The sequence below is a fragment of the Eschrichtius robustus genome, chromosome X (genome assembly GCF_028021215.1).
Source record: "Eschrichtius robustus isolate mEscRob2 chromosome X, mEscRob2.pri, whole genome shotgun sequence".
NCBI lineage: Eukaryota > Metazoa > Chordata > Mammalia > Artiodactyla > Eschrichtiidae > Eschrichtius > Eschrichtius robustus.
The window spans coordinates 9,437,570-9,458,529 of record NC_090845.1 but is presented as its reverse complement, the minus strand read 5'-3'; the positions used below and the strand labels follow the sequence as shown (position 1 = coordinate 9,458,529).

The window sequence follows — 20,960 nt, the reverse complement described above, 5'->3', positions numbered from 1 at the left end:
ACATGTAGAACAGACTGCTTGTTAAAGCCTTGAGTGGACGTTTGGATTGTGTGGTTCCTGGCATGTACCTTTGCTAAAAAAGAAGCACACAGAAAATCTCCAGGTAGTAATATGCACTCTAACCTGTAATCAGAATCGGGCTCCCACCTGAGAATATGACGACAAGATTTTCAACCCATAGTGAAGGCAAGATAATTATGTGAGAACACTCCATTCCAAAGGTCAGCATTAATTTGGTTATCTGTAACTCAATGCCAGCTGAGAGTTGATTTTTAAAGTAATACAGATTCATGGAATCTGTGTGAGATGTTGGACATATAATCTCCCTTCTTCCACATACTTTTCTTCTTTTGTCATCCTCCTAGAGCCTTTATCTTCTCTTTAGCCCAGACAAAACCCTCTGGGTCTGGAGGGCCAAAGTTACAGATCCCTGACTGGACAAAAAGATGAGGCCAGTTGGCTTCACCTACTGACAATTCCTTGTCCCAATCTCCTTGACTTCACATTGTGATGTTTTTTTCTCCCTGGGTACACCTGGCATCAAAATTGTAATGGCTGTTGTCTCTAACCCTGAAGGTTGTGTCTTTATCTCCAATGGATTTCAGTAGATTTTTCAGGTATTTCCTGGGTCTTGTTGCTCTTGCCTCTTGGCTGTGAAATATGAGTTGGCAACTGTGCTGTATTTCCTTGTGGTTCTCAGTCCAGTAGCCTTCCATTGAAATGATCACCTCTAAAACTGGTCTTTAGCTTAAAATAAATAGCTGCTTGTAAACTAAGGGAAACTGACTCTAGAGAATATGATAGAAGTGGCTGTTTCAAATCATTGAATTAGGTTATGCTTTGGAAAGTCTATTTAATACTTCCAAGTTATATAGAATACTGTCTTAGGATATAGTCTTTTAGGAGGGTGTGACCTTGGCTCTATACAACTGCAAGGGACAGCAACCAGGAAATGTGAGCCCCTCTACTCTGCCTTGTAAGAGAGCATCGTATATGAGAAGAGATTCACCTGAACCTCAACGTAAATGCACTCAGAATATAAGAAATCAATCTCACATTAGTGTGCCAGAAGACTAAACAATGCCCCAAATAGTGTAACTCTGAGTTGCCTAAAGTCAGAGTATTAGTATTATAGGACCCTATGCCTATTAAGCGGCTACCCAGCCCTGCCCTTTGCCTACAGACCCCAAAGTCACCTTTCTTCAACTGTCTTCCTGACCAAAAATATGCTATCATTTTGCCTAATGAAGTATGTTCTTCATCATCTTTAGCATACACATTCTCATCACAAAGAACTATTTTTTGGAGCACTGACTACACATGATGAACTTACTTTGAAGTATTGTGGGCACAGAGAAATATGGGGTATTTCTTCTCGATGAACAAGTACATGACCAAGGGGAGGAAACAGGACAGAAACAGTGAGAGAGAAAGCACAAAAAGATAAAAGAGCATGTGCTAAGTGTTCAGTGACAATGGATGAAATAGCTAAACAATAAAGCTGAAGGTTAAGATTTCGGTAAGGAGTTAGTAGGAATACAAACATAATCAAACAAGATGGGAGTTTTCTTTTATCCATTAAGAATTACACTTGGCTGTCAGAAACAGAGGTGAAATAAGAGTGTCTTAGACAAGGTAGGTGGTAAGTTTTCTCACACATAAAACAAATGAAAGGATTGGGCTAGTATAGCAGTTCAACAATGTCATTAGTGTCTCGAGTTCTCTCTGTTTTGCCATTCTTAGTGCCTGCTTTCCTATTCTAGATTGTCTCATGATCACAAAATGGCTGCTGCATATCCAGCCATCATGCCCATGTCTTGGACAGAAAGAATAAGGAAGAGGGGAGCTCAGAGTGTCATCCTTGCTGAGACAGCTTCCCTTTAACAATTTTCTAGAAGCCTTCCACCCGACACTTGGTCTCTGATACCTTTAACTTTTTCAGCCAGGTATTATGGCACCTCCTCCATTGTTATGGTACCAGTAAATAATAGAAGAGTGGATGTTGGATAGACAATTAGTAAGCTTTGGTATACAATTCAACTTTTGCTAATAGTTAAATATCAAAACCACGTAGTTCTTCTAAGCCGGAGGTGAACAAACCATGGCCTGTGGGCTAAATTCAGCCCACTGACTATTTTGGTAAAGAAAGTTTTATTGGGACTCAGCCACACCCATTCATTTATGTATGGTCTATGATTGCTTTTGCACTGTCACCGCAGAGTTGAGGAGTTGTGACATAGACTGTCTGGCCTGCAAAGCCAAAAGTATTTTCCACCTGTCCCTTTACATGAAAACATTGCCAACCCCAATTCTAGACAGATAACTGAATGGAAAAATGGGCAAAAGACTGGAACACACACTTTACAAAAGAGATCTCCAAAGACCAATACACATATGAAAAGTGCTCCACCTCATTACTCATCAGGGAGATGTTAATGAAAACCACAGTGCAGTACCACTGAATGCCCATCAGAATGGCTCTAATTAAGGAAGAGAGAGAGAACTGACAATATCATGTATTGCATTAATATGGGACAACTGGAATTCTCATACATTGCTTGTGGCAGTGTAGGTTGGTACAAATACTTTGGGAAACTATTGGGCAGTATCTACTAAAGCAGAATATATGTACTCCCTATAATGGAGTATTCTACTCCCAGGTATATACCCAACAGAAATGCCTACCTATGTTCACCAAAAACCATGTTCTAGAATGTTCATATTGGCACTATTCATTAATAACCCCAGGCTGGTAAAATGTCTCTCGACAGTAGAAAAGGAAAACAATCATATTTTATTCATACAATGGAATACTTCTCAGCAGTGAAGATGAAGTATTGCATGCTATAACATGCAGTAGTGATGAAAGACACCAGATGAAGAACACACTGTCCACTGCAGAATTCTATTGATCCAAAGTTCAGAAAAAGACAAACAAAATCTATGATGGTGGTGGTCAGAAAAGTGGTTACTTTTACCAGGTAAAGTTGGGAGAGGGTTTTTCTTGTTCTGGGTAGTCATTATACAGGGATGTTCACTTTGGCAAAATGAACTGAATTGTACACTTATGAATTCAGTACTGTTCAGCTTGTATATGTATTATATTGTACTTCAATAAGGAGCCCCCCTCCCCCAGAAAAAGAAAAAGAATCCATATCTCTTTAATGTTGGAAACCTTGCAGTGGTGCTCTCAGCCAGTTTTCTATTAAAAATGTTGCCTATGATGATGTGTTCTTCCTAATACAACCACAGAAGGCTACACAACAGGCCTGGCCCTTTGTTTGAGACTATGTTTGCATTCTAGTCTCAGTAACAAATGGAACACATTTTCTGTTTCTGGCTTTCTGCTTTAAACTCCATCCCCCCTGACAGTGTGGCCACCTAGGTGGTCTCAGCTCCAAGCAGCCCCTGGCGAGGATAAGATGGCTGTATCTAAGCTGCAGTGGATTAACCCACTGAGCAGACCCCGTACCCCTGGGCTTTCTGGCCAGAGGAGAAAGTGAAGGCTGCAAGGTCAGCTGAATGTGGAATTTATGGATCCTAAGAAGGCATTTTGGAAGGAGGGTTTCCCCCCCATTTCTGTTTAGTCTTAATGTTGTGAAGTTGTAAAGAGGCGCTGGAGACTGAGGGAGCTGTTTGTATGCTGTGTTGTCTGCCTCAATTGCACTCTTGAATTTTGGCGGGCTGCCCAGTCTTGTGTGGGAAGTTGCTTAAGATGTGTGCACTTCTCCAAAACATCAATTTTAGATTTTAAAAAGGATTAAAGTATTATTCCTCCAAAGCCAGGAATTGAGGCAGCTTTTAAAAGAGAAGTTCAGAAGAAATAGCCAGGTCTTTTTAAAGAATTACCCAAACTTTTCGCTGATACATTGAGTTAAATTTGTTCCCTCCCATGGATGCAAGTGAGAAACTATAAAAGAAAGGAGAAGATTAAATGCTAAAAATGAATAAAAGGGATGTAATCATCGAAGCATTAGAGTAATTGATAGCCATACTTTTTTTTTTAAAAAGGCACTGCTATAAACTATTTAAAGAATTGAATATTTGTATATAAATCATTATTTTTAAATAAATAAATTAATTAATTATTTATTTTTGGCTGCGTTGGGTCTTCATTGCTGCGCGCGGGCTTTCTCTAGTTGCGGCGAGCGGGGGCTGCTCTTCGTTGCGGTGCGCGGGCTTCTCATTGCGGTGGCTTCTCTTGTTGTGGAGCACGGGCTCTAGGTGCGTAGGCTTCAGTAGTTGTGGCACCCGGGCTCAGTAGTTGTGGCTCGCGGGCTCTAGAGCCCAGGCTCAGTAATTGTGGCGCACGGCCTTTGTTGCTCCGCGGCATGTGGGATCTTCCTGGACCAGGGCTCGACCCCGTATACCCTGCACTGGCAGGTGGATTCTTAACCACTGCGCCACCAGGGAGGCCCTGTATATAACTTATTTAAATAATTGAATAATTGTAAATAAATCTAGATATTCAATCTAAAAGTTCTGGCACGTACATAAGATGTACTTCTTTTCATATCTCATAATTATCCAAAATCTTTAATTTAAAAAGACATCATTTTTATGTATCTTATAGAGACTTGAGACTATGTATGTGTGTGTATAAATATATATAATCACATATATGTGTGTATATATATTTGAATACATATGTGTAGACATTCATGACATTTAAAAAATTACCATCCCCCAAAGGAAAGAAAAAAACAACTGGCAAGTGATGAGAAAGAACTGGAGCCAACTGCTTGTAAGACTTTCTGAAGATTTAGATTATCTTGAGGCAGCTTCCCAGGTCTGGTGTAGCACCTCAAGGAATAATTTTTTGGAAAAAAATCCGATTATCAGTTTAGGAGAAACCCCAGAGAAATTGCATAATTTGCATTTTTGTGGAAATTAAGATCTGGCCGTTACAAGGGAAAGAGTCACCCACCCAACTGCTTTGGTCCCAGTATTTGGGTTACTGCTGCTTCCAAGGGGGTTTCTCATTAAGGAAATAACTTCCATGTTCCTTCCCTTTTCTTCTTAGCAGTCCTAGGAGGAGAGTGGAGTTAGGGATCTGGGCTGTTGGAACAAGGGTGCCGTTGCCAAACTCTTGTGATCAGAAGCTAAGTGGGCACCTTGCTTTGTGGGCCAAAGCATTTGGAGAGCCTCGTCTTAGGAGAAGTAAATTATGCTGCCCCTTGGCGGTCCCTCAGTGTTGAGCCAGGAAGGAACTAGGTCTCAGTGTCTGACAACAGATTTGAACAAGGGTGAATGTGCAAAGATGGGACTCAGACTTGTCAAAGCTCAGCCTTTTCATGGGATTTTGAGTGGATTCTGCTTGTTTCATGAGAAACCAAAGTAAAGAGCCTGACCTCCTAGATCCTACATAAACTGCTATGCTTTGGGGAAGCTCCCCTGTTCTGACAGCCACGTTCACCTCTTGGTCATGTTGAACTCCCTTGAGAGAAGCCCTTGAATATATTTATTCTATAACCTAAAATGGCAGCCCTGAGACTGGACAGCATCCCTGTGATTTCCTGTGGACTTTCCTTTTCTGGAGAAGTGGTTTATTCTTTCCTGAGGGCCAGAATTATGATTTTAAAAGGTTTTACTTTTCAATATCACATCATAGTGTCTTGATGATAATTGCGAGCCATTTGCAGCATTCAACATCTGGGCATGGGAGTCAAGACTGGTCCAAGGAAATGATTCTGTTGGATAAATCACCAAGTTGCTCCAAGCAGCAATCGCTGCCATTGTAGTGATTCTAGACTTGCTGGTGCTATAACTACCCAATGCTGATTGTTCTCATCTTCTGGAATCATAATTTAATAACAGTATTCAACAGATATTTCTCCAGTGCTTGCTGTGTAGTAGGCATGGGACCAGGCTCTGGGGGTAAAAATATGACTATGACAGTCCCTGTCTTCGACGAGAGCAGTGTTTCAAGAGGAAACAGAAAAGATGGTCGCTGTAATAGAGGTATGACCAGAAGGCTAGCAGAGCCTCCTACTGCAGGGCGGTGAGGTGGGTCTGTAAGGTCCAGGAAAGCTAGAGAGGCTAGTGGGAGTTATACAGGCAAAGGAGAAATGGAAGGTGTGGGGGGAGGGAACTGGTGGATGTGATGGAGAAAGAAGTGTGTTACAGGTGGAGGGAGTTTACCCCTTGAAAACAAAGGACTCATATTCAGTATGTGCCTTAGAATTTCAAAGGGCATCTCCCCTGGCAAGGAGCCAGGAAGGAGGATGGCCGCATTTTGGGATGTTCAGAATGTGAAGAGGATGCTCGATGCATCACGCTAGTCGTAGAAAATGGGTCGAATTTCTGAATGCCTTCCAGAATCTCAACCAGTCTGGAAATTTTATATATACACATTTGTCTATACAGTATGGCATGACTTAGAAGTCACAGCCTGTTGAAAAGTTGATGCCATAAAAATAAATAACAATTCAGGTTTGCTTCCTCGGAATGACATAAGGTTTCTAAGACAGGACAAAATCGTCAGACTCTAAGGGCCAAATATAGACTTGGATGTTCTAGAATCTTCTGCTTTTCTGGTCTCAGAGCACATGGCATGCTGTGTAATTGAATCCAGTGTAGATGTGTGTAAACTCCATTCAGATTTGGAGTGATGGATACCAAGGAACAGCATGTGTCCAAAAGCAGGTTTACACTTGCAAGCTGAGGGCACAGGGAAAGCTTTCGATGAGACTTAGAAAACACGAATCAATGAGAAAGAAATACTTTGACAAATGATTTGAGACTAGTGCATACAAACACAACAAGGGAACGTTGGCTTTTGGTTATGATTTGTATTGCTCTAGAAGAAATGGGGGTGGGGCTGCCTTCTACAGCCCAAATGAATCCCACATACATTTACCTGAGACCTCTAGAAATAACATAGGTATGTCTCTAAAAGCTTAGATATGTGGGAAAACAGAATCCAGTTCGGAAGTCTGCCTGCCCTAAACAGGCTGCTTTATCTTAGGCCAGTTGTCTGTCTGTTTCAAGTCTATAATGAAACAAAATAATTGAGATGTTAATAGAAACGAATATATGGAAGATATATTTTTTTCCTTTGGACTTATAGAACTCCTCCAGGAGGGAGAAGATGAAAACCAAAAGTAGAAAAAAAAATCAAACGAAATAAAGTGCTATGTTAGTTTTCTAAATCAGGGGTCAGCGAACATTTTCTGCAAGAGACCAGATATTTTAGGCTGTTGAAAGCAGCCATAGACAGATACATACATGAATGGACGTGACTGAGCTCCAGTAAGACTTTATGTATGGATGCTGAAATGTGAATTTCACGTAATTTGCATGTCATGAAATATTATTCTGTTGATTTTTCTTTCAACCATTTAGAAATGTAAAAACCATTCTTACTCCTATGCCAGATCTGAGACAAACATCTCTCCTCATTTGTTCTTTTAGAACAAACAAAACAAAACAAAGTTGAAGTACAACATGCTTTCTTTTTCAGGTTTTTTTGGTAAATTATTTGAGGGATGGTTTTTCACCTTTGGTATTTTCCTGGATTTTTCTCGAATGCTTTATGCCCCTGCTAGAAGGCTTTGGGCCCCTGTAGCACTCTCTAACATCAGTTATCATGCATATATTAAGTGCTCATCATGAACTGAAATCCTGGGGACAGACTTCAGAGGAAAAGAAAATATTAGCAATAGAAAGTGGTATAGAAGCTCCTCATTTATGGAATTTCAACTTGTACACTTTCATAGATACAAACAAAACCATACTCTGGAGTAAAGCCCTCTGGCTCTCTCCTTACCGTCAAAACATGCGTTAAGAGGTTCTGGGAGCTCTCTTTGTTTTTTCCCCCCTTGTTTTTCAGTTCACCTAATATTTACAGTACTTCTGTTTGGTGCTGAGGAGTTTTGCCATTAATCCCATCTTGTATGATAACCTCAGAGGAAATGAAGGAGAAAATCCTAGTAAGAAGTAGCAGAGGACTTCCTTGGTGGCGCAGTGGTTAAGAATCCGCCTGCCAATGCAGGGGACACAGGTTCGATTCTTGGTCCAGGAAGATCCCACGTGCCGCGGAGCAACTAAGCCCGTGCGCCACAACTACTGAGCCTGCACTCTAGAGCCCGCGAGTCACAACTACTGAGCCCACGTGCCACAACTACTGAAGTCCTTGCGCCTAGAGCCCGGGTTCCGCAACAAGAGAAGCCACCACGATGAGAAGCCCTTGCACCACATCAAAGAGTAGCCCCCGCTCGCTGCAACGAGAGAAAGCCCGTGCGCAGCAACAAAGACCCAACGCAGCCAAATAAATAAATAAATATATTATATTAAAAAAGGAAGTAGCAGAAAGGAAGGCAAGATAGAAACAATTTTTCAAAATCCAAGTAGGTCAGAAAAATTGTTGCAAGTCCCTTGGCAGGAAGAATAGTTTTGAGGACAAAGACCTCATCATGCAACCTGAGAGTTCTGTACCTATGTGATAATAGCAAAAATCGATATAGAGCTTATATATGCTCAGTACAGTTCTAACTGCTACACACACACACACACACACACACACACACACTTGCATACTAATTTAATCCCCAGAAAAAAGATGGTAATCAACAAATGATGTCATAAAATGACTGATGAAGCAGAGAAAAATTTAACTGTGTGTTTGGGAATCAACATCTTAGACCTATTTTTTTTAGTTGAAGTATAGTTGATTTACAACATTGTGTTAATTTCTGCTGTACAGCAAAGTGATTCAGATATAGATAGATAGATAGATAGATAGATAGATAGATAGATAGGTAGATAGATAGATATGCACACACATACATTCTTTTTCATATTCTTTTCCATTACGGTTTATCACAGGATATTGAATATAGTTCCCTGTGCTGTACAGTAGGACCTTGTTGTTTATCCATTCTGTATATAATAGCTTACATCTGCTAATCCCAACCTCCCACTCCAACCCTCCCCCACCCTCCCTTCCCCTTGGCCACCACAAGTCTGTTCTTTATGTCTGTGAGTCTGTTTCTGTTTTGTAGTTAGGTTGATTTGTGTCATATTTTAGATTCCACATATAAGTGATATCATATGGTATTTATTGTTCTCTGTCTGGCTTACTTCACTTAGTATGATAATCTTTAAGTCCATCCATGTTGCTGCAAATGGCATTATTTCATTCTTTTTTATGGTTAAGTAATATTCCATTGTGTGTGTGTGTGTGTGTATACATATATATATATACTTTATCCATTCATCTGTCGATGGACATTTAGGTTGTTTCCATGTTAGACCTGTTTATGATAATCCAGGGGAAGGAAATAAATCCAGTAAGTAAAGTAACCTAGTTGTGGATGGTTCCACGGGTTTGCAGCTTTTGGAATCTAGCCAAGCTTAAAGCCCGAGGCTAAATGACCACTGGAGATGCTAAAGCTGCTGAGAAATCCCCCGCAGTGCTTGTGGGCAGATTAACCACTTCAGAAGATTTTCAGCGTATGAAATGAAATAGGTCTAGTGTGGGCAAAGATGCCAGATAAGGCATTTATCAGCAAGGAAGGGGATAAGCTGTAGTGTAGAGTCTTGGAAGATCAATTCATACCTCACCTTGCTGGAAACACATCTGGGGGCTGCAAGCTTCTACCCTGCTCAGGATATCTGGACACAGAAACAGTCATAAACAGCCTTTAGAGCTTAACAAGTTTTCAAGCAAAAAGTGTAGTGGACACTTGCTGTTGGTACTCTGCCCAGAATATCTCAGATCTTGACCAGTTCTGTGTGTCAGTTTCATCCCCCAGCTTCTGTGTGGTTTGCGTCTAATGACCAACATCTGTGAACATCTTCAGAGGATTTCCCTTGGGGTTCTTGAGCAGTTTCCCTGTACCCGCAAAGAACAAGAAGTGCCTGGGAGTTTACATCACCCTGGGGCCTCCCATAGCCCATGACTGGTGGCTGTGAGAATATCTAAGGTCAACTCCTTTGGCTCGAGGTGGGGCAACTCCAGAGCTCCTCTCAGCATCAGAATGAGACTGAGACTCTGCCAGAAATCACACCATTACTTGGCTTCCTCGCCTTTCCTACCCTGTTATACTTACCCCTTACCAGTCACTCCTGGGAACATGTCCTTAATAAATCACTTGCCCATGAATCCTTATCTTAGTCTCTGTTTCTGAGGAACTCTACCTAAGGCAAGAAGCAACTGTATTATTAAGAGAGAGAAATAGCACAAGGCCTTCAGTTGGCCTTGAAAGAATGAATGAATGAATGGACTGAATGCATTAATAGAAGCCAGTCTTTAGCCTTGAACCACACATGTTGTAGTCAGGGAAACAGGAAAGAGATAAAACATTAGCTATGACATTTTAGAGTTACAGGTCCTTTAGTGAAACTGGTTACATAGTGCCGCCTCTCTAGCTGATGGTCATCCTAACAATTGCCAGGAAGAAGACATCAGCACTCCCCAGGATAGCCGCCTTCCTTCTCTTGCACTACTCAGTTTATCATAAAGACCTTCCTTCTCTCCTTCCTTCCCCCCCTCCCTCCTTACTCTCTCTCTCTGTCTGTCTCTCTGGTTCGCAGCTTTTATGGAGGTAGAATTCACATTTCATACAATTCACCCATTTACAGTGAATAATTCCGCGGTTTTTCGTATATTCAGAGTCGTGCAGCCGTCCCCACAATTAATTTCAGAACATTGTCATCACCCCAGAAAGAAACCTTATACCCTTCAGCTATCACCTCCTCAACCCCCCAGCCCCTCATCTCCCAGCCCTACACAACCATGGATCTACTTTTGGTCTCTCTGGATTTTCCTATTCTGGACATTTTGTATAAATGGAATCATATAATATGCGGTGTGTATGCATGTGAAGAATGATGGCAACCAAAGTTGAAATAGGCAAAAGTCCTAGTGTGATGCTTAGATTCTGATATATTAGGATTATTTTGACTAGAAGAACAATTTTTTCCATAAAATAGGGTTTCTCAGCCTTGGCACTCTTGACATTTGGGGCCAGATCATTCTTTGTTATGTATGTGTGTGTGTTGGGGGGATAGGGATCGGCTTGTTCACTGCGGAATGTTTAGCAGCATCCGTAGCCACTACCTACAGAATACAAATAGCACATCCCCTAGTGTGTCTGCAGACACTGCCAGATGTCCTCTGGCAGACAGCGTTACCCCTGGTTGAGAACCACTTTCATACAGCATGGTCCCAGGGAAAAAGACTCAAGAAATTAGGCTTGGTTCCATTGCACCGCAAGGCAAAGAAGGCCCTGCTGAACTGTTGATGTTTGACCTTTATATGCCAAGCATTCCTTGGGCATCTGGAACTCTCTGGCCCATGCTCTCTATTTGGTGGATTAATGGGATACAGATAGGGTAAGTGACTTGGCAAGCAAAGGACACTCTGTTTCATTCTCATTTTATTACACCCCTGACAACAAATTCTTAACGTTTGCCTTATATGTTCTGCTCCCTATGAAAAATGGAAATCATAATCACAAAATAGATTAATTTGGGGAGGGGAGAACTGTTACATGTGAAATTGCTTGGAATGCTCCAGGCACTATAGTAATGTCAGGTGTCATCATTCAAACACTGCTGAGCCTCCAAAACCAGGGGTTTTGGAGGATGTAACAGTGGTTTCCTTGGGTGACTAGTCAAGTGCTCCAAATGACTCCATAGCTACTAGTGTTGATCACACCAATGGCCAGTTTTCACACTCTCTGCTAGCCTCTTGACATGCTATGTTGGGTGCAAACCCACTTGCATGTAGGTTCCAAAGCTCGACCCTACCGTTCTGCCCTGGGGGAATTTCTCCTTGTTTCCTTCCTTGGCGCAAGACCCACTCCACTAAAGGAAAATGTGTTGCTGGTGTGAGTTGTACTCCTAAGTGGAAATTATTGAAGGGTGAATTTCTTACGTCTATGAAGGGTTTGTTTCTCAGCCTCTGTACTCTTGACATTTTAGGCAGGATAGTTCTTTGTTGCAGGAGGCTGTCCTGTGCATTGTAGGGTGTTTAGCAGCAGCCCTTGCCTTCTACCCACTAGATACAAGTGGCACCCCCACACACAGTTGTGACAGTAAAAAATATCTCCAGACATTGCCAGGTGTCCTCTTGGGGGAAAATTGTGCCCGTTGACAACCACTGGCCTAGGAGATATGGGTGGGGCACTGACAGTGTCTGCCTGCCCCTTTCATAAGAAGGCACCACAGCGATCTAATGAACGAGTCTCTACTTTGAAACATACTGGAATGGCCTGCAAAGAGATTTGGACCCAACTTCATTTACACCTCAACTTCACCATTTACCAGCTGTGCAAAACAAGTGAATTACCCTCATGAATAAAATGGAGATAATCATACTTTCCTCACACAATTATTCCGAGGATCCAGATTTGCTGTTTGCAAAGCATCTAGTTGGACAAAGGGCCAGTGACGTAGGTGCTCAGTGATTAGTGGAATCGTTATCATTCCAGATAATCATTTCAGCACCTGCAGCATTGGTGGTGTCATGATTGTTCGCAGGCTTTACACGCTCGCAACACCACGCAGAGGAAAGGAGGTTGTAAGTGGTTGGGTGGAGGCAATAGACTAACATTAGATTATGGAGATGATGAAAAGTAGTTTCTTGACTCTCCAACTGTTTCTTGGGAAATCATAACTAGAGGGAATACAGTCTCTGCTTTTTTGCCTAATGAGCCTGAAATAGAACATTTATTTTAGAAACATCTCTCTGTGGATACTTTTGTAGGGCACTCTCCTTGGCTCCAAGGCACTGAGTAGCAGTTCTTCAGTGAAGATATCAAAATGGCAAGAAAAGGACAAACCAGTGATGCTAGACTGAACCTATTGTAATGGTCACTTTAGTCTCACCCTGCCTCCCTCACCTTCTTTCCCTGCATCCATAGATCATCAGATTCTCAGTTCCAGTTGTTGATGTCTACCTTCTTGATATTCTTTATAGTAGGGATCAAGGCTGAGGGCAGGAGTTCTAGGTGATACTCTCTTCTCTGTCCTATGTCACCACAGCACCGGGCACCATTCTTGGGACCCATAGGAATTCCTCAGTCACTGGTCATTGGACCAGGTGTGTCTTCAGGCTGGGGGTTCTCTCTCTCTAATATACCTGGAGAAAGGAATGGGACGCTTCATTCTTCCTTGGATCCGTCCCATCCCCGTATCCCTGTTAAGGTTAAAAGGAAGGGGGGGAGTGCACTGTGGCTGTGGAGCAAAATGGTAATTCCTTAAGGGGCACTTATGTTTACAGTTTGCTGAGATTCGCCCCCCCCTCCAACACTATACGCTGGGCTTCTGCCTAAAAATACGTCCTCCCTCAGAAGCATAACTGATGTATCCATTGCTCTTACCCATACGTGTGGACGGACTCAGCAATGGTATTCCCAATGCTATGACCCTAGCAGGGCTGGTAGGTCTTTCTTCACTTACAAGAGACATGATTTTGGACAAGGAGGACCTTAAGCTTCTTCCCCATCTCTCCTTCCTGATCCTGCAGTTTGATTTCCTGAATTTTATCTTTGTAGCCCCATGAAAAAACCTAGAAGAGAGACAATTCTAAACTATGTTCAGCCTTTATATAAACTATGTTCAGTCTATTTATACTATAGTGTAAATAAAGATTCTAATTGGTACATCAGGTTGGAAAACGGTTGGACATTGTCCAGTAAAGTTGAAGATATGCATGCCTATGACCCAGCAATTCTGTTTCTAGGTTTGCACCCTATACAAATGCAGGCACATGTGTACAAGGAGATATGTATAATGATGTTCAAGCAGTGTGGTTTTCAGTAGTCCAAAACTGGAAAGGATGCAAATGTCCACCAGCAGTTGAAAGGATAAATATTGGTAAACACATACAATGGAATACTAGACAGCAATGGGAATGAACAAACGACAGCTACATATGATAACATGGAAGAACCTTAGAAACACAATGTTGAGTAAAGAAGCCAGATGTAATAAAAACATACTTATGAATCCATTTATATGAAGTTAGAAAGCAGGCAACACTAAGCTCTAAGATTGGTGGATACATAACTTCCTAAAAAGCAGTGGTTCTCAAACAGGGGTGATCTTGCCTCCCCACCCCAGGGGACATTTGTCAATGTCTAGAGATACTTTTGGTTGCCACAACTGGGGGAAGGAGATAATACTTACATCTAGTGGGTAGATGCCAGGGATGCTGCTAAACATCCTATGATGCATAGGCAACTGCCTCCACAACAAAGAATTATTGGTGTGACACCAAAATCACAAGCAACAAAAGCAAAAATAAACTATCGGGACTTCATAAAACGAAAAAGCTTCTGCACAGCAAAAGAAACAATCAACAAAATGAAAAGGAAATCTAAAGGATGGGAGAAAATATTTGCAACCATTTATCTGATAAGGGGTTAATATCCAAAATTATAAGGAACTCATACAACTCAATAGCAAAAAACCAAATTATCTGATTAAAAACTGGGCAAAGACTGTTGGTGGGAATGTAAATTGATACAGCCACTATGGAGAACAGTATGGAGGTTCCTTAAAAAACTAGAAATAGAACTACCATACGACCCAGCAATCCCACTACTGGGAGTATACCCTGAGAAAACCATAATTCAAAAAGAGTCATGTACCACAATGTTCATTGCAGCTCTATTTACAATAGCCAGGACATGGAAGCAACCTAAGTATCCATCGACAGATGAATGGATAAAGAAGATGTGGCACATATATACAATGGAATATTACTCAGCCATAAAAAGAAACGAAATTGAGTTATTTGTAGTGAGGTGGATGGACCTAGAGTCTGTCATACAGAGTGAAGTAAGTCAGAAAGAGAAAACAGATACCATATGCTAACACATATATATGGAATCTAAAAAAAAAAAGAAGGTTATGAAGAACCTAGGGGCAGGACAGGAATAAAGATGCAGATGCAGAGAACGGACTTGAGGACACAGGGAGAGGGAAGGGTAAGCTGGGACGAAGTGAGAGAGTGGCATGGACATATATACACTACCCAATGTCAAATAGATAGCTAGTGGGAAGCAGCCGCATAGCACAGGGAGGTCAGCTCGGTGCTTTGTGACCACCTAGAGGGGTGGGATAGGGAGGGTGGGAGGGAGGGAGACGCAAGAGGGAGGAGATATGGGGATATATGTATATGTATAGCTGATTCACTTTGTTATAAAGCAGAAACTAACACATCATTGTAAAGCAATTATACTCCAGTAAAGATGTTAAAAAATAAATAAATAAAAAATGGGCAAAGGGCCTGAATAGACATTTTTCCAAAGAAGACATACAAATGGCCAACAGGTATTTGAAAAGGTGCTCAGCATCACTAATCATCAGGGAAATGCAAATAAGAACCATAATGAGATATCACCTTACACCTGTTAGGATAGCTATTATCAAAAGGACAAGAGATACCAAGTATTGGCAAGAATGTGGAGAAAAGGGAACACTTATACACCGTTGGTGGGAATGTAAATTGGTACAGCCATTATAGAAAGCATTATGGAGGTTCCTCAGAAATTTAGAATTAAAAATAGAACTACCACATGATCCAGCAATCCCACTTCTTGATATGTATCCAAAAGAACTGAAATCAGGATCCCCAAGAGACATCTGCATTCCCATGTTCAGTGCAGCATTATTCACAAAAGCCAAGATATGGAAACAACCTAAGTGTCCATCTATGGATGAATGGATAAAGAAAATGTGGTGTATATATGTACAGTGGAACATTATTCAGCCATAAAAAATCCTACCATTTGAGACAACATTTATAGACCTTGAAGGAATTATGCTACGTGAAATAAGTTGGACAGAGAAAGACAAATACTGTATGATCTCACTTGTGGAATCTAAAGAAGCTGAACCCAGAAATAGAGAATAGATTGGTAGTTACCAGGGGCTGGCAGTGGGGTAATGAGATGTTTGTCAAAGGGTAAAAACTGGGGCTTCCCTGGTGGCACAGTGGTTGAGAATCTGCCTGCCGATGCAGGGGACACGGGTTCGAGCCCTGGTCTGGGAAGATCCCACATGCCGCAGAGCAACTAGGCCCGTGAGCCACAACTACTGAGCCTGCGCGTCTGGAGCCTGTGCTCCGCAACAAGAGAGGCCACGATAGTGAGAGGCCCGCGCACCGCGATGAAGAGTGGCCCCCGCTGGCCGCAGCTAGAGAAAGCCCTCGCACAGAAACGAAGACCCAACACAGCCAAAAATAAATAAATAAATAAATAAATAATTTTTAAAAAAAAAAAAAGGGTAAAAACTTCCAGTTATGAAATAAACAGATTCCGAGAGGTCTCATGTGCAGCATGGGGAGTATAGTTAACATTACTGTACTGTACACTTGAAAGTTGCTAAGAGGGTAGATCTTAAATGTTCTCATCACACACAAAAAAATGTTCACTATGTGAAGTGATGGAGGTATTAACTAATCTTATTACGATAATCATTTCAAAATATGTATGTGTATCAAATTATCACACTGTACACCTTAAACTTATACAATGCTGTATGTCAATTATAGCTCAGTAAAGCTGGGGGGGGCGGGGAGAAGAATTATCTGTCCCCAAGTATCAATAGTGCTGAGATGGAGAAACCCTGCTATAAAAGGGAAGCAAATAAGTGAAGTCTATAAAGACAGGGCAGTGTCTGCCCCTGGGTTGGGGTCGGGGGGGAGGGTGTTATAATGCAGCTGAGGGACACTAGCAATATTCTATTCCTTGACCCTGGTGATGGTTAGATGGGTGTATGTTTTGCAATAATTCATTTAGCTGCACAATGTATGTTATCAACCTTTCTGTTTCAAAAATTTAAAGATACTCTTGGAGGTGGGTTGACAAGATAGTAGGATGGAAGAGTACAGGAGGTGGGTTTGGGGAAAGAGGTTCTCCATCCAGGAGGGTCCCATAGCCACTCTGTCAACAATGACAGGGCTGGGTGTGCAAGAAGGGCCTCGTCCTCTGATCTCAGTGCATTTTAGTTCTCACGTGGGCCTTCAGCTCCTCCTACACCCTGAAGTTGAATTTGCTTCCACGGATTTAGGTAAAGTTTTCCTTAAAAAAAGTAATCACCCTTGGGTTGGCACGAAATGTGGAAAATATTAAGTCAGCTTATAGGCAGGCAGAGTAAATACAAACAGGGATTTTAATTTAAATGCCCTGGCAGCAAGGGCAGCCTTCAGTACTGGAAGTGCTGTAATATTTGGGGACAGGAAGTCATGGAAATGCCACTGTTAGCGTGACATATTTTCTCTTAAAAGTGATGCTAGTAGAGGGACTCCTAGAGATTATTTTTGAGTCCTCTCTGGGGGAAATTATAAACATCAGAGAAATTTATTAAAAAAAAAAAATGACTAACCAAAAGAGAACATTAGCCAAGCAGGCTCTTAACCTAACCAGTAAATGACGTGAACTTCAACCTTTTCTGAAGTGACGTTTTATGTGCTCTCTTTATCTCCCTCCATCACCCCAAAAGATCACACCTGAATTGCAAAACCACCTGCCATTTAATGCATAGTTTAAATGACCTAGAACAATACCTGTGAATTGTATGCACTTAAAAATATTTATTGAATAAGTAACCTAGTGAATAGTTAAATAACATCGGAAGGATACTTGGAAGCAGAGATGTACAAAAAAGAAATTGTTACTAGAGTGGTGTTTACAATATACCCTGAAATAGATTCAAATAAAAATAATGTGTGGAATTCAAATTGTTTAAGATTTTTTAATTGAACTGTAGTTGATTTACAATGTTTCAGGGGTAAGCGAAGTGATTCAGTCATACATATATATATATACATATATATTCTTTTTCAGATTCTTTTATATTATAGGTTATTACAAGATATTAAATATAGTTCCCTGTGCTATACAGTAGGACCTTGTTGTTTATCTCTTTTCTATATAGTAGCGTGTATCTGTCAATCCCCAATTCCTCATTTACACCCCCTTTCCTCTTTGGTAACCATAAGTTTGTCTGCTATGTCTGTGACTCTATTTCTGTTTTGTAAGTAAGTTCATTTGTATCATTATTTTAAGACTCCACATATAAGCGATATCATATGACTAAATTGTTTAAGACTTAACAGACCTCTTAGAGTTCTGCGCAATCTTCTAGATCCCTTATCAAGTCTTGAACAAATGGACTGAGAACTGAAGAGGTGTGTGACTCACTCGGAGGTGAATTGAAGAGTCTTGCAGCATGAACTGATGACTTCTTCTCTTAAATGTTTTGTCCTATCTCCTCAAACCTTTCAAACACAGAGAAAAACAACCCTATCGCACTGGAAAATTTAACTCCAACTTAGCAATGACAATTTAGCAAGAAACCTGCTAGCAGGCCGTAGTCATTCCTAAAGTATAAGTACACAGTTTGGGAACGATGGATTATTTTTGGCTTACAATAATGCCGTTTAGTGACTTAATAAAATTTTCAAAGGCAGAATACAAACAAACCAAAATCTAAGATGACCCAATTTTAACATGGAGGTGGCATACTCAAGGGTAATGATCAAAGGATTATGTATAAGGTTTTTTTAAATCCACGGACCCGCCTTGTATTGCTTATATATATTAATAACGAAATAGTTTTTGTAGGAAAAGGGATTTTTAGCTTTGAGGGCTGAATGGCGGGTATGACAGAGGATCTCTCCTAAGGCTGGAGAGTTCCTCTTTCTAAATAGAGCAGCAGGAAGCAGAGGTCCCAAAATGGGGGCATTTGTGTATGCATGCCCTCCTTTGGCTGCTCCAGCTGCATTCTCTTAAGGATGCTGTGTGGCGAAGCTTGTGCTGGTTCTGTGCCTCATTCTGAGGGCCTTTGAGGACGTAGCTCTAAAGGTTGCTTTCAGCAGCAGAGCAGAGTGAAAGTGAAGAGCGGACTTTAGTGTGTTGTTTTTCCAGCTCTGCCTGGACGTGTCGGGGAGCAGGGTGGGCCTCCAAGGTGAGTGGGTTCGCTCCCACTTCGCAGAGGAAAAGGTGATCTGCGCAAGGCAGGCTGCAGGGAGAAGGAGACTTGGGCAAATGGTGAAATCGACTTTCTCTTAAGACAGGTAGCACTCTGGCTGGAAGTTCCTGGTTTTGGCAGGGGGTTGAGTTTAAATTTATTTTTATGTTATTGCAGTATAACATACACATAGTGAAGGGTGTAAATTACACAAATCTGAACTGTACCACTCAGTGAATTTTTACATATGGGTGTACTTGGGTAGCTGTCATACAGATCAGGATACAGAACATTTTCAGAACCTTAAAAGGTTCCCTTGTATCCCCTTCCCAGTCAGCACCACTTCCCCATCTTGGTAATCATGATTCTGGCTTCTATCACCATAGATCACACTTGCCTATTTCAGTTCAACATGTGAATTTCAACTCCATAATAAATAAATGGAATCTTACAGTACGTCCTCTTTTGAGTCTGATTTCTTTCTCTGGACACAGCATTTGTGAGAATACTCCGTGTTGTTGTGTCCATCAGTAGCATTTTCCTTTCACCACTAAGCAGTATGTATTCCCTTGTATGGAGGGACCAGGGTTGGTTCATCACGCACCAGTTGATGGACATTTGGATTGTTTCCATTTTGGCCATTCTGCTTAAAGATATTTTGAACATTCTTATACATGAGAAGGCCATTGGCACCCATTTCTCTATATATCTAGGAGTGGAATTGCTGGGTCAGAGGGTAGGCATATGATCAGCTTCAGTAGATATAATCTTACAGTTTTCCAGGCAGATGACCTGTCATGATATCTAGTAGTAGATTCTTCAGGATACCTGCACCCCTGGCTTCACATTCTCACTGCTGTTTGCAACTATGCTGCCAACTGTTTTAAAGTCTTCTATGCCAGTGGGGTGGTTCGCCCAACCAAACTGTAAGGACTCAAACACAGGGCTGCAGCCTATTTTCCTAGCCCTCTCCCCAGCAGGTGGAGGGCCACGCAGGGAGTCCAGTATAGTGGGACCCTGAAGAATTGACACAAGCCACCCACAAATCCATCTTCCACTTGATAGCCAGCACTCTTGGGCTTGGATTGATTGATTTCACAGGGTCTGGAGTCTCTACTTCCGGCCCCAGACCCTACTTTTGTCTGGATGCAGCTTGTGAGAGGCTGCAGGTAAATCACAGAATATCAGGCCTGGGGAGGGACCTTGGCACTCTTCACGATGTTTTAAAGTGTAGGCTTCCACGAGGGGATTGCGGAGCAGAGGCCAGTTTTAGGTGGTGTTGTGAATCTCCAGTGTGTGCTAAAATGATTTGGTTTATCTGGCAGAATTTGCAAATCGTGGACGTTTCTTCTATTTCCAAATCCTTGCTGTGTTGTTTCCCGATTTGCTAAGACATAGAAAGGAGGGCTCTGAGCACCCCGCCCCCAACTCAGGTCCAGCCTGGCACCCCTAGTCCTCAGTTCCAGCAGAGTTCGGGCAGATTTTCCAGGGCTCCCCCTTCCAGCCCGGTTCCCTAGACACGCACAGGTCCTGCAAGCCCTCTGAGACTCAGTTTGCCCAAAGCGGCCCGGCCCCGCAAGCCTCCAGCCCTGCCGCCCCTCCTCAGCAGTTCCCTCGAGCAGCATTACTTGGTCCCTCTCCGCTTGCCCCCTCCTACGGTTCCCGCCACTGACACTCTCCCAGAGGAAGGCTTTCCAAAGACCAAAGACTGAAACTGCATCCTCGCCGGGCTGGTTCCGAATCGTCTTTCGGCATCAGACCCACACCTCCTTCGAAGTTAGTCAAAGTCTCTCTTTCTTGGAAACCCAAGCTCGCCCTCTCGCTGGTGTTGAAGGCTTTAGCAGCCGCAGCCCTGGCATCCCGGGTCCCACGGGCCTGGGCAGGGGCGGGATGGCAGGAGTCAGGAGCGCCGGCCGCCCTGACACCTGTCGTGGGCGCGCTCGGTCGCTGTAGCCCCCAACAGCTGGCGGCGGCGGGCGCGACTGGGGCCAGCCAGGAGCGGAAGGAATTAAATGCCCGCCCATCGAATCTGA

The 20,960-nt window shown here is 42.2% G+C and overlaps 1 protein-coding gene across 1 annotated transcript in view; it reads left to right on the top strand.

Moving 5' to 3' along the window:
- ARHGAP6 (Rho GTPase activating protein 6) overlaps positions 1–20,960 on the top strand; it is a 489,264-nt gene that overhangs the window by 201,214 nt on the left and 267,090 nt on the right. The gene's annotated exons all lie outside the window — the stretch shown is intronic.